Here is a 6,000-nt window from a genome sequence, read left to right as displayed (position 1 = left end):
CAATGTATGTAATTGTAACTATATCAGATATTAATAAAACATGGGAACTCGTCTCGTGGGCATATTTTGCCCCATATTTTGAATTTCAGGGATATATTTGTTCATTTCGGTGGCATTTTTGCCACGAGTCCCCATTAATTTCCGACACTCTTGGCATTGTATCTTTCTAAGGTATTTAAAAGTTTGTTTTAGACATATAGTAGCAAGTAAACAAGATATCACCACACAATCTACATTGCGTGAATGTTTGACACAGTTAAAACATTGCCTACCTTAAAAACAAGTGAAGTTTGATCAGTGGTTAAACATGTTCAGAAGGTTCCCTTGTACCTGAATGGACGGCTCCTTTCCAGAATAAAATGAAATATGCAGAAAATCACAGTATAACAGTTCTTGTATAGTGACAGGGCAGAAAGTCTTGGAGAAGCTAGAGAAGAGAGGACACCAGCAGCAGTTTATGCAAGCTGTTGTGCTCATGATGCTGTGCCCTGTCGGCTTCCATCATGCAGCTCACATCGCGTTTTAGTTTATAAACAGATTTAGTGCTTATAACTTGTAATATAACATATTATTTCTTTTTTTGTACTTTGTAAATGTGATGAAAAATAACTGTAGCTCTGAACAACTCAAGTAAAAGTCAAATTACTATTATTTATTTATTATATTATTTATTATTTATTCATCTCTGGTTAAAGGCTGCTCATGCACCTGAGATTAAATGTGATTAGTGTCATGAAAAGCTGTTTCTCTCTATTGGTCTGCTTGAATATTGTGCACCATTAAACCATTCAATTATTGGACTGGAAAAAATAAATAAATCTGTTTTTAAAATGTGTGTCGTGCAACTGTACATCTGTGGCTCTCACAGTCCCCACCATTGCACATTTATTTTTTGTTTAGATCTTAAATCTTACCAGGACATAAATGTGGAGTCATTTTTTTTATTATTATTATTATCCTGGGAAAGCAATTGGAAAGACAGCCTGAGACTCTTATTATTATTATTTTTAAATCACTATATCTATCGCTTCACTGTCTCTCATTCTGTCACATCACACAACCTAATTGCATCACCACCTGCATCAATCAGAGCTAAACTGGCCATCTGTGTGTGTGTTAATGGTGGGCTGGACATTTGCACAAATATAATACAATTAAAGTTTTGTGATGGAAAACATGAAATTGATAATGATGATTTCACTAATTATGCTGTCTCCGGTATCAGTTCAAGATAATGACCTCAACAATTTTGGGACCCACACAGACCACAGGGTGAGCACTTCCTGCTTGCCTTCCTAATACCTCTTCCAGTAGCAACCTTAGTATTCCCCTGGAGGTCTCCAAGCCAGGTACTGACCAGGTTCAACCCTGCTTAGCTTCAGTGGGCAACCAGTTTAGATGTACAGGATGATATGGCTGCTTTATGGTGCTGAGTGTTAACAGTTGTGCTTGAGTGAACAGTTTAATATATTCGGATGCAATATGTTGGATCCATGTGTAAACCATGAAATTTTGTTTTATTATGTTTAGCTTGTTCATTCTCTTCCGATTGAGTTCCAAATATGCACTGAAAAAAATTATTTCTTGCTTCAGCAAATATTGCTCATTAAAATAAACAGATATTACTGAAAACGTAATGTTGTCAGCTTTCCTTAATTATATGCTATATGTGTGACACAAGATATTGAGATTATGCTGTACTCATAATAATAAAGAAACTTTGCTAATTATTTTGAGTGAAGCGACAATAACATTCTCTGAGTGTTGGTTTATATTCAGTTTCATCAGCTGCATCTACAGTTTTAGCGTTCAGTTAGTGTTTGAGACGACATGAATAAATACATCAATATCATGTGAAGTATTCGGTCTCTGTAATTAGTTTCACTTTTGTGGTTGCCGCTTGCCTTAAAAGACATTGAGGTTGTCAATGACAATAATATTCTGTATGTGGCGCTAACACTATGCTTTTCTAATGGGAAAATACTGCTTTCTCATTGTCTGGCAGTGGCGGAGAATTCCCGCGGATTTTTCACCGGAGAGACAGTTAATCTTCAACTGCTGCTCAGGCGTCACTCACGCGGCAGAAACTCCGCAGGCAACAGGTAACTCCAACAAGTAAATCGCTTTTCTACATGTTTCAATGCAAACGTCTCATTGAACCCCTTCGCCTTAAAGGGAAACCAGCTTACATTAGCTGAGTGTTGGTTTATGTTCACTTTTCAGCTTAATCAAATGATTTTAGTAGTTCACCCAAAAATGCTATTTCTCTTGTCATTTGGCCTTCTCACCCCTTATGCCTTCTCAAACTCCTATGACTTTCTGTCTTCTGTGGAACACAAACCAACATTTCCAATCAAGTCATATGGATTACATTGATGCTGCCCTTATGGATCTTGAAAGTTTTTAACCTCACTGACTTCCATTATATGGACAAACACACATCAGATATCCACCAAAAATCTTTGTGTTCCCCTGAAGAAAGTTAAATGAGTTTGACATGGCATAAGACTACATAAATGATGAGTGAATTATCATTTTTGGTTTGCCTCATGGAGACACCCTGATATCAACATGTGTAAGTTGGTTTGTAAAAAGAGTCACATTATAAGTATAATACTGTTGCAATATGTAGCAGGGTTTTCAGCGGTTGAAAATTGTCTAGTCATAAATCTTAAATGTAAACTAGCCATACATGTTGCTTATATTGTCAGTTACAATTATACAATTTTTTTATTTATTTTTTTTTATTATTATTTTTGTCTAACAGGATAGGGTCATTTCAATTAGAGTCCTGGCAGGTCTACAACTATAAATGAAAGAAGAGTCATCACAGGTTTTCAAGGGCAAAAAAAAAAAAAGGTAGGAAATTCATTTGGATGACAGTATTCATATTTATATAGCACCATTTTAACACATCCACTGACATTCATATAAATGTATGCATTTGGTACAGTGGTTGAATAGCTGTGTGCTTCAAATGAAAATTCGTTCATCGTTTACTCACCCTCATGCCATCCCAGATGTGTATGACTTTCTTTCATCTGCAGAACACAAACTAAGATTTTTAGAAGAATATTTCAGCTCTGTAGGTCCATACAATGCAAGAAAATGGTGACCAGAACTTTGAAAGTACAAAAAGCACATAAAGGTAGCATTAAAGATATGAATATGACTCCAGTGGTTTAATCCATGTCTTCAGAAGCTAAATTATAGGTTTGGGTGAGAAACAGATCAATATTTAATTCATTTTTAATATGAATTTTCCTCCCTGCCCAGTAGGTGGTGAAATGCTCAAAGAATGTGAATCCCCAGAGACAAGAGAAGACAAATATGAAAGTGAAAGTGGAGATTGATAGTAAAATATTACTTAAATATTGATCTGTTTCTCAACCACACTTATCATATCACTTCTGAAGACATGGATTCAACCACTGGAGTCATATGGATTACTTTATGCCACCTTAATGTACTTTTTGACCACCATTCACTTGCACTGAATGTACCAAAAGAGCTGAGATATTCTTCTAAAAATCTTTGTGTTCAACAGAAGAAAGTCCTACACATCTGGGATGGCATGGTGGTGAGTAAATGAGAGAATTTTTATTTTTGGGTGAACTATCCCTTTAAGCATCACTTTTCTTTTTACTCTGTAATTATTGATTTTGAGGATATTTAATTGTGCAAATAAATACAATGGAAACTGTTAATATACATTTTGACAAAGATTATTTCTATGCATTTAAGAAGAGGAGCTTGACCAAGCACAGAAAGGAGCAGATGCCATCAATGCTTTGGAGCAGGAAGAGCGAAAGTTGCCTTTCAACCCACTGGATGTATTGATTGTCCTTGAAAATGAGCTGGGGACATTTGTCAAAACTTGGGTCAGGTTATACAGTAAATGGTGTTGCATCATAATGATGGCAATGTTGAAAGGATCTTTTGAATGAATAGTTTCATTTATAAATACAAACTGTTTCTGGTGTAATTGTTACAGTATTAGTTCAGAGAGTTTTCTCCTACCTGCATATATTTCTGCAGTGTGCAATCTGTTAAAATGCATTTTGAATTGCGTTTATTTAGATTTACTGAAATTCTTTAAGTCATTGCATAGCCCACTTGTTTTTATGTTTTTTGTTTATCGTCATGATTTTGTTACTATTTTTGTATTTGAGAACCTATTTTGGTTCTAGGAGAGCATGAATATCTATGTTAGATTGTAAATTTGTAAACAACAATAAAAACCTTTGACACTCACCAGTTGTCTGTTATTTCTTCAGGTCATTTTATTTTAAAGTAAATGAACAGAACCTAGAATTTGAAGCTGCTAATAGCACTTACAATTGAGCTAAATGAGCTTAAAATGCATATGTGGGTAAACAGAGACTCTTAGAGTTAAAAAAACCTTACATGTAGTAGCTGGCCTGGCACAGTATTTTCAGTAAACATTTTTGAATGGAAGCTCATTAATTTGGCCATAGCCAGCTACGTTTTATTTATTTTTTTAGGTAACATTGCTTAAAATTCCTAGTGGAATTTGCTTAAAAAGTGGGACGCAAAAATGATGCACTATATTTTTAAGCAAATCCAGCACATAATTGTTTTCAGTGTGGCTGCATTTGAGGGGCTGCACGATGTTAGCCAATCATAACACTGGGCGTTTACGGTAAAGTTAAAAAAAAAAAAAATAAATCATTAAAAAAAAAACTTTACCAGCATTAGTAAAGTGGACCTCAGGGAAAAGAATACAATTATAATGACCCCTTTAAGGCCTTATATGCTGAATCCACTTGTATATGATAAAAATGCCCTGAGCCTTTCAATAATAGGCCTTTTTACTTTTTTTAATGGAATCATGACTTAAGTCTAATATCCTTGTTGTTGAACTATAAATTATGATCAAATCTTGTGGCATAACCGGCACATGCAAATAACAGATTGTGATTTGGGAAGCCAAAATGGATAAGACAAGGCAAACTGATTGCCTACACATTTGTAAAGTTAGTTCCAGCATGCGCATTCTTTATTCTGTATTGCACGCTTGTGTACTTCAATTAAAGGGGCTGCACATCTGTAGCGGAGCGAATACTGATTGAAAGAACGTTCCGCCTGCGTCTGATTCAGATTATTTTGTTCCGGGTTGTCCGCGGCTGAAATGGTTTTCAGTGCGCGATCTCTCTGTTTTGGCGATCTCATTTTCTTCTGCTGTAAGACATCTGCCAAATTGCGAGATTAATCTGCGGGTCTGTGCGCGAGATGGGCTGATGATGGCGAGGAAAGGCTGTGTGTTGTTGGTGGATTGCCATTCAGAAACAGGCAGCTATAAACAAAATAATAATAAAAAAATTCTGATGAGCTGACAACGAAAAAAGCATCCGATCACTTCTACTCAGTTTCGCTTCTTTATGACTTCTTTGTGGCTATTCCTGTGTCCGATGAAGAGAGGAATGCTCGAAACGTTACGTAGGCTATATTAAGTGTGCTTCTCCTTTGTTTTCTACTGTTGTATTATGAGTTTTTTGGATTCTGCACCCTAATACCTGGTATATTGGATGTGCGTGCCTTTGTTTGTATATCTTTTATTCCTGTGTAGGACATGTGCAATTGTTTAGAGGAAACAAAACTTAAAAAGTCACATTTTTTATGAAAGCTTTGTAAAGCTATCTGCCCGAGCTATGTTGAGCGCTGTCCTTATATGTGGTGCTGAAACTATGTGCTGTTTACCCCGTGCAGCTCAGGCCCGGAAACGAACTTTAGAGCACCCTCAATTGCAGACCAGGGCAAACAACTGCCCGCAGGTCGATTTATCATGGACGTTTTTTTATTAGATCTTTCATTTATCTGGCTTTGGGACCTATGGAGCATCCACAAGCTTTTAATATGCTCAGGGTTGCCAGATAATAGATGCAACACCCCAATCAGAGATTTAAACATGCACAAATAGGAAATATTTCGCCTTATGTCATACTTAATTTATGCAATCTGACAACCATGCATGCGAGT

The 6,000-nt window shown here is 36.1% G+C and overlaps 1 long non-coding RNA gene across 1 annotated transcript; it reads left to right on the top strand.

Annotated features, from left to right (window-relative positions):
* The first annotated feature begins 223 nt into the window (after positions 1-223).
* On the top strand, positions 224-4,245 carry LOC127416757 (uncharacterized). The gene is made up of 4 exons (XR_007893163.1): positions 224-1,349; positions 2,006-2,102; positions 2,768-2,859; positions 3,745-4,245. It is a non-coding gene; the product is annotated as an uncharacterized LOC127416757 (long non-coding RNA).
* Positions 4,246-6,000: the final 1,755 nt, after the last annotated feature.

This window comes from Myxocyprinus asiaticus, chromosome 2 (genome assembly GCF_019703515.2).
Source record: "Myxocyprinus asiaticus isolate MX2 ecotype Aquarium Trade chromosome 2, UBuf_Myxa_2, whole genome shotgun sequence".
NCBI lineage: Eukaryota > Metazoa > Chordata > Actinopteri > Cypriniformes > Catostomidae > Myxocyprinus > Myxocyprinus asiaticus.
This window is presented reverse-complemented; position numbering and strand designations above follow the sequence as displayed.